At 39.0% G+C, this 13,878-nt stretch overlaps 1 protein-coding gene across 22 annotated transcripts in view; it reads left to right on the top strand.

Annotated features, from left to right (window-relative positions):
• LOC104962705 (protein tyrosine phosphatase receptor type D) overlaps window positions 1-13,878 on the top strand; it is a 201,740-nt gene that overhangs the window by 21,888 nt on the left and 165,974 nt on the right. For all 22 annotated transcript variants that reach the window (XM_010791191.1, XM_010791186.1, XM_010791184.1 and 19 more), the window contains exon 3: window positions 3,124-3,171. The gene's annotated coding sequence lies outside the window, so the exon portion shown is untranslated. The remainder of the gene's footprint in view (window positions 1-3,123; window positions 3,172-13,878) is intronic.

Below are 13,878 nucleotides of genomic sequence, written 5' to 3'. Positions count from 1 at the left end.
CACACACACACATACACACACAAACCCCCTTCAGGCGTCCCTCCTGTGGGCCATTCCGGGTGAAAGCCGAACATTTAAACGTGTGCCTGTAAGTGCTGAGGCAAGCAGCTCCGCCGGCCAAATGGTTGCTTTTTTTCAGCTGTTGAAGCTCCCAAGGACCCATTTCACTGTTAGCATCAAATCATTAAATTCACCCCATACTCCGTCACTTAGAGTTATAGGGAGATAGATAGCAAGACAAAGGGAGAGGGTAAAGTAAAGTAAGAGGAGAAAGGTACAATCAAAAAAGGTCATTTCCCAGCTGTAAAAGCTAAATACACCACATTATTAGGTTGATAACAAACGCAATAAGAACTCATACTTAAAATGCAAATTACTGCAATTTTTGTTCATAAAGGAGAGGATCAACACGATATGATTTGGCTATTGTGTCACTGTCAAAGCACAGGACTTTAATGTATTCTGTCTCTGATATCACTACACCTTGTACTTACAAAACACATGCAGAGAAATGCTAAACATTTCCGGCATTTTTTAAATTATTATTCCAAGAAGGTTGCTTATTGTATAGAAACTATTGTGGCTAAGCAAAAGAGAAAATGAAAAATGAGTGTGTCTGTGCATAAAAGTTACAAAAACAAACTATCCTCAGCAGATTGTGTTATCCTTTAGATTTATACTAAATCTGACCTTGATGCTAAGTGTTACAAAACAAATAACCGCCCTCAGTTATCTCCATCAATTTTGGCATACAGCATGTCCAGGACAAACCATGTGTTTAGTCTAATGCAAAGGAATTATGCACTTTTCTATATTGCTAACATTTCACAGGTCGACACCAAACATTTGACCTGAATGGCAGCCTCATTGAATCGCAGCATATCAAAGTGCCTATATACTGATTAGTTGCAATTATGCAATTATGTTTATTGCTTAGCAACTCAGTAATAAACATAGACTGCCCATTTAGCAGAATCTATTGTCAAACCCCTTTTAATACACTTACAGCAGCGAGCTGTTCTCGGCACCATTAGGTGACTGGACTTGGTTTCCATGGGAACCAAAGAGCAACACCAGTCAGTGAAATGAGGATCCAGCTGCTGAGCTCTCGGAGAAACAGTGTGAGGTGAAATGAATAGAAGTCTATTAAAACTAATAAAGGTGTGCAGGGAGGGAGAGGAGGCAGGCGCTGAGAGAAAGAAGAGCACACTTTGTTTAAAAGAGAGATGGTATGGAGAAATAGCACTGAGGCACGGCACGCTCCCGGGTGTTTGACTTTCCCACTTTCATTACTTTGAGCTGTGTAATCTTGATGTTCAGGGCAGGAGGAGAGATAGCAGGTGAAGGCCATCATGTTTGAGCGAGTCTCAGCGGGTACAGTACAGAGTTACAGCTGCACTGTGAACTGGAGTCTCTCAAATACAGCACCCTGCGCCTCCAGAAAGATCAGAGAAATGAATTTATATCACAACGCCTCATTCGTATTCGGAACTTGCATCAATCGGCAATCAATTTCTAAATCAATCAGCTAAATACATAAAGGGCAATTTGTTGCTCTACAGGATTATTTTCACAATCTGTGTGAGGCTTTGTGCTGCGGTGGTCATTTGATGGCTGATTTGATGAACTCTTGAAAAGTGTTTCTTACAAACTGTAATGGACTGAACGATTTTGCGAAATGCACCTGCACTTATTAACACGCAGTATGTGGCCAAGTGGGTGCTGATTATTAATTAGTGACTCCAGCTAAACATGTTCCCAGTCTACACACCCTTCAGTCCTGATGTGAGATGAGTCATGCAGTCAATCTTTTGTAAAAACGTTCTTTCTCTACAGAAATATTTGTTTTCTATGCAACCTTTGAACGTCAGTGCCTTCATCTATGTGTGCACATGCATCGTGAGTAGGGAAGTGTGTGTGTGTGTGGAGTTTTCAGAAGTAAAGAAGTTGAAGCAGGAGTCAGATGCTTGCCTCGGAGGGCCGGCTGTTTTTCGCTGGCGCCTCTTCACCCGTGCTCATGGTGTGAATAGAACAGAAAGCAAATGTGTCCCTCCGTATGGTGGGTCAGAAAACACGGCAGCACATATTTTCTGCAGGGTTTATCACAGGGCGAAATCAAAAACGGAATTTCAACACAGTGCCATATGAAGCTTTTGCCCTGAGGGCCTGATTTCCTGTTACCCTGGTGTTTTAACAATGAGGCTGTCCAACTGAGGCAGGCATGTTTAAGTGGTCCTTCAGTGCAGCCTGTTTTGTGCTCCAAAGTTGCCACAGTGCCACAGAGGATTTGGGAGTGATGCCATCTCTATCAGAAGAAGCAAAAGGATTACTAAAACCCATCTTTGTCGAAATGACTGCGTACAACATCACCACACTGAAAGACTGGGGACACACTTTTTTAAAGGTTGCTCCACTAAGTGCTATTTTCTGGCTTTACAGTGCAAACATAATGCAAATCAGATCGCAGTAATTTGAATGGAGGCTTTTTTCAACAAGGTGGTTGTATTTTACACACAATTGAAAGAACAGGTCATTGTTATTGGGTTAAAAACAGATATAAATCCCACGATATATCAAATATATTTTTGGAATTTTCAAGAACAATTTACTTAGTGCTGCTAATGGTCAAACACTCCTAAGGAAACCTTTCACAGGACCGGATAGCAAAGTTTACATTTGTGAAGGGTTTTATGTTTGCCTCCATTGCCTCCTTTTTATGCATTGAAAAATCTAACATTTCAAATATGATTAATAAACTTTAGGGAATGGATGTTCTTGCCATTTTCTGTAGACACAGTTTAAGGAATATAAAAATGGGTCCATGATGGAAAAAGTCAAACTTTTGACAGTCTTGGTATAACTTCAGTTTGACTTCTGTATTCCTTCAGACATGCACCTGTACAAAGTGCCGCGGCAGACGGGATGATCCTCTTAGCGCGTTAGCAATCTGGGACACTTTTCCTACTACTTACTTTTACCAATTTGCTGCTGGGAGCCCCTGAGTCCTTGTCTTCATTAAGGGAGTTCCTCATTGATCAATCACTGTCAGAGGAGCTGCTCTGTAATTGCACTGTGGCCTAATCATGACTGACGTCCTTCCCCCCCTCCCTTATTCTGTCACAGGTCTCAGGAGAGAGGATGTTCCATGACTTTCACACCTTCGACCTCAAGGTAGGCCTCCCTAAAGATTTCACTCTTCTCTGTGCGGTTTATCTCTAGAGCCGTGAAGTTTATAATCGATATTATGACTCATGTGAATATTGATGGAGGTGTTCAGGACAGGTAAGGTAAGATGGGTGTGAGAAATGTGAAAAATGTTCAATGTAAACTGATGTGTATGTGCTGTAGGACATGTCACATACCTTACAGTAAATAGACACAACAAAAGTCAGACCTGCAACACATTAACATCCCTCGACATCTTTACTGACACAGTACAGTGTTTCATTGGCAAACAACCCTCGGAAATATGCACAGTTGCCTATTTAACAAATTAAATGTTTTGTTATATTACCCTTGTTAAAACTAATAACAGATTTTCCGCTGCTGTTATGTGTGTACAGTTTATTTGCTTAGTCAACTAGTTCACACACTGTGGACCTTTAATACTGAGCGCCAATACGCTTTATGTGCACTTTTATTGTGCAATTGTCTCACATGAAACATGCACATAAGCAGATACAAGCAATCACAGTCACTAATGGCACGAAGTATGAACATCACAGACTTGTTGCCCGGCTCAAATATGATGTTTCCGTTACCACATCCTGAGGAGATTGACATTTCATTATTTCTGCTCACATTTAACTTAAAATATGTCAAGTTTGCCATTAGCAGTTTAATATGTAGTGTCACACCAACACACACATCTTTTGAGAAATTGGAAAAGATGCAACATGAGGTTAAAAAAGATCAAGAGAGATTTTCCGGATTGGAAATTGATATCCCTGCCGTGATATTAAACCCACTGGGATGCAAAAGTTTTGAAAACTTGATGTGATTTGGTAAAATGATGTGTAAGTCAGAGTGAAAAAGGTTTCACAGTGCAGATTAGTCTCAGTCCTCTTGTGATCGTGCATTAGCACAAGGTTATCCAAGCTTACAGACAGTGATTGGAATGAATGCCTGCTAGACCTGTATTATGTTTCTGTAAACACGGGGGAATCCGGCTCTACACACATAAGTATTTCCTTTTTTTAGATTTTTAAACCGCTGTTAGCAGCTCGTGTGTGTGTTCGTTGGTGACATGATCTGTCATCTCCAACAGAGGGCATAGACCCCCCCTCTAAATATGCTAATGCCTTACGCTGTGCCATATTTCATGCAAATGCCTTTCATCGTATATTTTCAAATGTCATTTATATGACAGCTGTAGCACAAGCATCCATAATGTTTTGACTAGGGGGGAAATTGCAACATGGATCTCGGTCATTGTGGGTTCTGCTCACAGTCAGAAAAAGAGAGAGTCAGCTGAACTGTGCGTCCTACAGAGCATGATTGTTTATTAAATTGAAAAACATGTTTATGATTGATGCTGCTCATTTTCAGCTTTTTGGAACTGGCGTAGATAACTCAGTATCATTTTGTATCTTTAACCAAATACATCTATTAATATGAGTAGATCTTGGTTGATTTTCAATTTCAAAAATCCACACAGCCAGAGTTTTGTAACTTTCTATAAACTGAAGTAAAGCTTGAAGTATTTCCTCCTACTCTATGAGATTGCAGGCACCTTGGCATTTACCCAGCCTGCTATGTCATTGTCTGCAATAGTGCTCAGGACCGTGTACTAGGAGGAAAGTTTTACATTTAAAATGTAATCAGCACAATCACCACAAGCAATCAGTTCCTCTTCATTCCACCTGATCAAGCCCCCCGCTAAAACGAGCCTGTTAAATAGAGCATCTTATCAGGCCTGGATTAAGTCTTGACTTTGATTAACATCTGCGGTTAGACTTTAAAATGTCAAAGTTCAAGTTTGAGGAAAATGTAGACTTGAATAATAAAAAAAATGCCAGAACAGTGTGAGAGCATGTTGGTCCTTTTAATAGCCAAAAGCCGAATGCAGTAACCTGCAGTCAGCAGCAGGTTAGCTTAGCATACAAACTATAACCAGGTGAAAACTGTTTCATTGGCTTTTGTGTGTTAATAAGTTAGCTTAAGATGTGATGATAGACATTTGTCTTTACCTTCTGACTGTGTAATTCATCCTTAACGGGTCATGCTAAACCAACAGGCTGCTAACTGAAGCTACATATTTACCATTCTGATATGAATGAATGAACATAGTTGTATTAATCAATCAACTATCAAACTAACAAACAAGCATGGTTGCCAAAGTATTGAACTATTCCTTTAAAATCTGCATAGAAATTATGATTTATAGTTTTTGTAAAAAAAAATCTGTGCGGGCCAACGATTAATTTGTTGAGCAGTTGGAGAAAACTAACATATCTGGGAACAAATGTCTCTAAAAGAGCAACATGCTGTGACACAAACAGGTGTAGCTGCAGGTGCTGCACCACCTGCACACCTACCCACACACAGAGAACATGATCACACAGAACACACAGCATTGGTATTCAATGCAAACCTACCACACATTTAAATCTGTGTCCATCACAGACTTAAATGTTTAAGCAATTTGTAATTTTAGAGCACAAACTAATTCACCCTGTGTGTCCACACTGCTTCAATGGGACATGAATTTAATTGTCTATTTCCTGTCGGCTGCAGGAGTTTTATTTTGATAGCATTGTTTAATGAATGAATCATGAAATGCAAAATATTGTTCTCCTATTTTTCTGGGTAATTATTTTTAGATAAGCAGTGCTGATACAGCATGGCGTGGCAATTAACAAGTTTAGGAAAATACTTGATGACTGGAATGATTTACACAAATTAAAACAGCAGTTTTTCATGCACAACAAGCAGTGCTGACTGACCATCTGTGAACATCTTTTGAATGTCAATGTCAGTTCAGTTCATTTAAGGAAAGGCAAACGCAGCCCACAGAGGCCACATCCAGACATAATAGAGTGTCTGCTGCTCACAGAGGCGTGGAGAGGTGAGAACATCCTCACACACATCTGTGCCTCCAATGAGCTTCCTTTCATGGAGGAAACAGGTCAGCCGTGAATACCTGGTTCCTTCCATCTCAAAAAATCCTTTAACACACTAAATTAAGAGTGTAACTATGTGGATGTATTGAGTGTGAAACAAAAACGTTGACTTTTCTCTGTGCTGTTAATGTGGAGCAATGCTAAGTCATTGTATTGTTCCATTAATCTCACATTTTAGAATAAGCTTTATTAGGAGCTGTAAAAGGCACAATGATGCCAACTTGGCCCTCGTTTAAACTCTGAATCATTCAGATTGCCCCGTTGTGATTGCTTAATTAAATGCCGGCTGTGTAATGACTTTGCTTGAAAGAGAATTAAACGTCTAAATGCTGCAGAATCCGCGGCGAGCTGAACAGAAATCGATGGGACATAGTGCTGGAACTCAAGGTGTTTTCCGACTTGTTTAGGGTGAGCGCTTTGTATTGATGCTGTCTCTCAGTCAGAGACTGAAAAGCTCATTGCTCTTGGTCCAAAGCATTGATTGGTGGCCTGCGAACACTGTGCTTACTTTGTGCTTTCTGCAGAGCTCTAGGAATGTAGTTTACGATGCGTTCATTTGTAAAGACGCTGGACTACTAACAACATCCTCCATTGTGAAACAAATACAGATCCAAAACAAAGTCCTAAAACATATTCAGAAGCCATGCTAGTTGCACAAATCTATAGATGGCAATGTCTTTGTTTCCATCACTTTGGTTTGCACCAACTAGCTCAATATATACTGGATAAATTGTAACAATATTTTTTACAACATTTCATAATTCAATGAATATAAATCCTGAGCATTTCTAGTTTCAACAAGAGGCTCATATTAAAAGTTTTAAGAGAAATGTATCGACATGGCATGTTTTATACACATTCAGGCCCGTCTTAGAATGTGCAAAACTATTGACATCCAACCCAGCCTCAGTCATTTGTTTTGAAGGGGTAAGTCCTCTTGCACTTTATGTAGCTCTTGTATCTTCTCTTGCACTTTATATGTCGTAGCTGCTATATTGTATTACCATGTCATAAATACTTGTGCATGCTGCCTTTGCTCTTTTGCACTTTTTACATATCATGTATTTTGTTTTTGCTATGTTTGTAAAATGTAATCTTCGTAAATGTTTTATGTGAGGGACTGCGGATGGAAATTAGCTCAAAGCTAAATCTGGCACTGTTACGCTTCACATTTTAATGTTTTAAGTGTTCATCACTGTGCATTGTCCCTGCTAAATAAACGATTAAAAATAATGGTAATGAGAAGGTTATATTATAACTGTGAATCAACATACTGCTATACAGCCAGACTGTAGACAGGTTTCTAATTGACTGCTCAGCTTCAGTTCAGATCCTTTGGATGTTTGTGACAAACTATTGCAGTTTACGTCTGGGTTGAGTTTACACTGTGTATTATTTGTTGCTGACCATTAAAAGCCAGCAAACCATGGTTACATTTTCTCAAAATAACTTCCAGGGTCCGGATTTATCAGTCTCCAAGCATATTTTCAGGGTATTTTACCCTGAGAGCCCAAAGGCAAACATTAAAACCCAACCCACATGGAAATAGTTCTTGAAAGGAATGTAGCCAACTAATCTCACAAACATTTGATTGAACCAAAGACCTTTAGAAACCGCCAAAGCTGGGAACGGCGCACAACTCGGAAAATGACAACCGATTATCAAACTGCCTCTGGCTGGAGACACTGTAATCCCCCAGATGTTGCAGTGTAAGAAATATGAGAGTCTGAATTAGATCTCTCAAACAATGTCAGCTGGTCTGCATGCGTAAACCCTCGGCGTTTGAGTCACAAAATTAAGTTGACCCCGTCAGAAAGCTTAAGGACATGTAACAAAGCCCCCAGCAGCCTTATTACTTCATCTACTTTCGTCTCATCTCCTCTGTGTAATAAGTTCCCACTCCAGCAAGACCACTGGGGCTAATGAGGGTTTTATCTGCTTTTGATATTAGATATTAACACCTCATCAAAGTTAAGCCAGCGGTAGGCCTGCGTCCTCCCTCCAAATTTACATTAGCCTAACAATGTCTCAAACTGAAATCTTATCAAATAAAAATTAAGGGCGAGTTGAATAGCCAGAAGGACACCGCTACCCATCACTCAAAGAACATGTAATTTGGTTCTGCTGCAAAGAATAAAAGCCTGCTTTGGATATCTCTGAGATCATAGTTTTCACGCAATAACGTTAATACTTTGAATAATCCTAGTTATAATAATCCTAGAGGTAAAACAGAGCACATCTGTATTATATGCATGGTGCCTTTTTTAGCTTCTGGAAATTAGAATAGGTCTGAGTGACACAAGCGTGATTTGCTGTTATGAAAACTCTATAAATAGCAACTATAAGAGTTCCACCTTAGGGAAACACATCAACAGCATGTGTTGTTTTGTTGTTGTCAAAGGACACAGGTTTTAACCCAGTGGTTAGAACAGTAAGTCATCTTCAAACTTGAATAAAATATAGATCACAACTAAACATGCATAATAGTTAGAATAAGACAAACGCTTGGATGGCTAAAGAAATACATTTGTTGTTTTAAGCCTCACTCTATTTTAGATGCCTTATTTTTTTTTCTCGGCATTCTCGAGGTAAATCCTGTATCTGGAGCGAGAGTGCAAAGGTTTCAGACTTCTTATCATCCCTTGTGGCATCCTTTGTCAGGTTGTATGAAAAAAAGAAAAAGAAATATTAACTGGAAAATATAGCTCGGAGAGATAGAAAATAAATTACTTCAGTGTGGCAGGGGAAAGAAGATTGTGATATTTATCAAGTCAAGATGGAAATGCCTGCTAAGTCTGTGCCCTACCTTGAAAAATTAAAGACAAATCAAATGCCTTGGAGTACAAAGTGTGATGTAAAGGTGTGTGTTTGTGTGTGCACCTGCTTTCTAGTTTTCCAAGTAATTTATAGTTGAAATGTTATTGCTTAATATCAGCTATTTCTGTTATGATAAAAGATAAAGTCTGCCTATTACGTTCATGATCACGCATGGACACAACTTTCTGAATTTATAATATTCTTCCATTAGTTTGAAATGTTCTACAGTTCAATTTAAAGTGCACAATTAGCTTATGTACTCCCCACTCAACAGATTTCCAGTGAAACAGCTTGACTGGCAAAATCTATAATTGTACAGATAAGTGAACATGTTAGCTAGATAAAGGTTAAACTATCAGGGATATGTTCTCCATCCATCTAAAGCCAATTTTACACATTCAGCTCGAGCAATAGTGGGTGGGGAAGGAAAAAAAAACTGGCAAGTCAATATTGATTGATCTGGAGGCTTAGCAATTACCTCCATGTGCAGAAGACCATGTTAAGGTCAGTATTATCTAAGCTCATTTTATGGGTCAGTGCTCTGGCTTTAGCTGAAATAAATTAATGGGGTAAACACTTTAGTTCACCTTGATGAAATTTACAGCAAGAGTAAAAGCTTTGCATAGGTGGAAGGTGGGGTGGCGGAGAATGACCCTTCATAATCTGCTGAAGCTTCACAAAGTTAGCACGTAAAATGCCTTACATAAAAGTATACAATAACAGACGGTAAAAATGTAACTAGCCAATAAAGTATTTATCTGAGCTTCTTTTATTTTAGTGTTTAATGATGACACCACTGTTTTTTTAAATGGTGTCACGAGTGAGAAAGTGGTCACATTATGAGCACATACTTTGGAGACGTGATTTAATATTTTTCATTAGTACTACTGTAGTTTTCTGGTTTTAGCAGCTGACAAATTACTATGTGGATTTGACAATCATTTTTAATGCATATTCAATGTACGGTAACTATGCAGCATAAAGCAGCCTACTGTGAAGCTATCTATCTAATAATAATAGCAGAATCTTTAACGTGTTATTTCATCTACCAAAAACCTGTTTTTCTTAATGGTTCGAGTCGAGCGTTATTAGTCAACCAACACATCCATCAGCTTTCGGTGCATCGGCATTTTCCAGTTGCCTTCGGCTGACTCGCAAACAGCTCTGTTACTTTCTTAAGCCCAAAATAAATTCAATTTCCAATGCACTGATCACCTTAATGAAAAGTCAATGTCCCTCAGTGATTGGCCGGCTCCCAGGGGGACGGTAAGAAAGATGAATTTATCAGTGGGCTCGAGACGGTGCTCGGGGGGACGCCACCCTCCTGATCAAACAGCATGCTGCAGAGTGTGTCCAACAGGCCTCCGTTATTACCCCGCTCCTGCTCTTAATGTGGACCGACGGAGGAGGGATGACAGTATTGATCTCATGAAAGTGCTATTTATATTCTCACAAATCCTCTCACCAGTGATTACTAAAGCACTTCACTATGGTGGCAAGCCTGTTCTCAATTTGTTAAGTGAGCAGGGGGACATTTTGTTAGCCTCTCACGTATGCAGCGTTATTTTAGCAGGCTAATTCCTGCACAGAGTTCAGCATCCTCTAACAAAAGCATCTAATTGCATCATACTCAGAACATGCATCTGACAAACCCCTTTATTTTATCTGCATGTAGTTCATGTTTTGTACATCATTTCAGAGGAAGTTTTGAATTGTTGGCCTTCATCGAGTTCAGAGGTTGTTGCTTATTAATGCCAGCATGTCTTGTCAGTAGCGAACTGTGATAAGGGGGACATGAGGTTGTTGTCACGGCATATGGTTAACAGTGCTATAGATAAGCTCTAATCCCCACCAGAGTTCATGTAATGCATAGCAAAAGTGATGGCTGAAAATACGCATGTGTAAACATCAACTACAGGGGAACATAATAGTTTGCAGAGGACATAACATGAAATAGGTTGCTCCCAATGCAGAGATACATCATGGTCATTACATTTCTTGACGCCATAAATGCAGCTCTTGTGTGGCTTTCACTCTTATGATGATCCCCAGAAGGAAATCATGTGTAGTTTAATATACGTGAACGTAATTTACCCGTGGCTATGCATTCATGAATAAAACACTGAAATATAGATAATTATGACCTAATATGTTTAACCGTGGACGTCCACTCAGCAGAAAGTCTATACAAATGAATCCATACTGTGCAATGAATGTGAGGATAGAGGATGATTAAAAATCATACTATTTTGTTGTAATACGTAGCAATACATTTGTGTATATTCATATTATTTAAGAAAACGCATAGATCTGTTAATTTCCTATAGTCTGCAGATCGTGTGCTAAAGTTATTTTATGCACAGAAGCTGGCTCTGATTGAAATATTGGGATCTATTTATTGAATAGGTTGAATGAAAGGAAGCAGGCTGACCAGAAATATTATAATTTGTAGAAAATATATTTGATGGATATCTTTTTTAACAGGATATACTTTTTTTCTGTGATTATTCAGCCACAATCTTTTGTATAATCAATTTGCCGTTTCAGACAAATGTAATGTTAAAGAATAAATAAGTACACAAGATATCCTGACATTGTATTTGTAATACTATGTTGGATACATACAGGTGTCTTGATATATCATATAAAATATTTTTCAAGACACACAAATACGAATAAATCAGCTAACTCACTAAAATAACAAGTTGTTTATTTAGCTGTGAAGTTGGAGTGCTCATCGAAATCATAAACTTTATATAACTGGAATATGAAGACTATCTTTGCATGCCTTGGTGAAATGTGTATAAACCTGGAGAAAGGAGTGCAATTTATGGGATCCTTCACAGATAGAGGCTCTCTGCTCATCTCCCTGTGTGAGTCTCTCTCTAATGTGGCTGTACTGCCCATAAACAGACATTGAGTGATTAGCGCTGCTCTGCCATTGACATCATTTGCATTTTAATAGACCATAATTACAACTCGGGGAAAATAAATTGCAGTTTGAAGAATGTTTGAATTGCTCCAACTCTCCTTGCGAGATAGCAGCGAGCATATGCAGGAGCTGCCTGGTGCTTAATATCAGGTTTAAAATGTACCGAGTAGCAGGAAGAGGACAATGTGGGCTGCGTTTATGGCATCAATTAAAGTTTTTGATACTTTCTATCATTTAGGATTGAAACTCGCTGCAGTGTTCAGCATTTTTAGACACATTAAAATGTAGCAAACGCATAAAAGGTTACTTCACAGTACAAATAGATGTTGACGGACTCGTGTTTGGGATCATATCTGTGACCTTTCAGCGAGAAGATGAGTCTCTAATCACAAGGCAACCCTGCGCCCCCCTGCAGGTGTTTGCTCTCTCATTACCGCCTGTGATAATTGCATTTTGTCCCTTTTAATATCCCTCGGTCCGTCTTATCGTCACACCTCACCTGCTGAGATGTGACACTTCCCAAGGATTTGCCGAGTGATGTCTAACCCTGGCAGCTAAATCCCATGTGACCCTGTAAGCAAGAGTGACAACACAATAATACTCCCCGCGCCTAATCTTTCATTGGTGGATTATCAGATTAGAGACCTCAGTTGTTTATGGGCTCGGTGACTATCGAAAAAGTTGATCTGTCAAGTTTATCTTATACTTGTCGTATCAAGGCAGTGTCGGACTACACAGTTGGCTGCGGATGGAAGATAACGCCGACATGGCTGAATGGAACCACGCGAAAATGAGAAACAAGGCATTTCTTTTTAGTCCAACGCTACACTTTATCTAGTTTGAGAAATGGACCCCACTGAAAGCATAACCACTCCTTTGGATTCACTAGATGTCATTGACCTCTTGGGGTGAAAGGGCTGCCTTTTTTTTCAAGATATCAGAAATCATCCACTGGTTTTAGACTAAGGTTAGTGGAGAGGACATAATCCATCCTCCATCAAGACTCCTTTGTGGCGTTTCAAAGACTTGAAGGTTTCCTCTCTCCTTATTGAACCATGTGCTTCTCTCATAAAGGCCAACCAGTTTCTTTCCATCACAAAACATTGACTCTGAAGGTCGCGGCCTCTTCATCCGACTGTCAGAAGATATCTGTGCATTTCAGTCGGAGATGAGATTACGATCTTTATTAATCTGCTTTTATCGGATTTGCAAGGTGTAAATGTTTTGACATCGCCCCTGCTAGGTATGAAGTTGCATTTCCAATTACTGAAGAGAGATCCATTATGTGAGCAGAATGATAAACAAGGATAACAACCTTAATGATGAAATAATATTATTTATGTTTTTACTAGTCACACTCTTTTGGGAAAACCTGTACAAAGATATTAGGTTCCAGTTTATGTGTATATGTTAATCATCTCTTTGCATTAAAAACAGAAGAAAAACCTGTTTAAAAGGGTCTCTCAAGGTGCGATGATTTGAAATGAGGTTAAATTAAATTCAGAAATGTGTTAACACTTTCTTCCATCAGACTGAGGGTTGTTTTAAAGGTCCCATGTCATGTTTTTCCGGTTACTACCCTTCCCCTTGTGTGTTATGATCTGTCTATGCTGTCCCAGAACGCCTCGTTGGAGATTTGACACACACACACACACACACACACACACACACACACACACACACACACACACACACACACACACACACACACACACACACACACACACACACACACAAAAATTATGATCAGTAGAAATAGCCATGTCATGGGACCTTTAAGTATTTTTGACAGGCTGATTAGTATCATCAGGTCAAATTATTGCTAAATGATTGACATTACCTTAAGCCTTTTAGTGCAGTGGTGGATGAAGTACTCAGATATTTTAGTCATGCAAAAGTAAGTAAGTCTTAAAATCAATAACAGCTATTACAATTTAATATAAGAAAGCACATAAAGTAAAACATACAAATGATGTATACAATGTTATTTACAATAATGTATGGTAT

The sequence above is a fragment of the Notothenia coriiceps genome, unplaced genomic scaffold (assembly GCF_000735185.1).
Source record: "Notothenia coriiceps isolate Sejong01 unplaced genomic scaffold, NC01 NC01_scaffold00035262, whole genome shotgun sequence".
Lineage (NCBI taxonomy): Eukaryota > Metazoa > Chordata > Actinopteri > Perciformes > Nototheniidae > Notothenia > Notothenia coriiceps.
The sequence above is the reverse complement of the archived record's forward strand: the minus strand, read 5'-3'. Positions and strand labels throughout refer to the sequence as shown.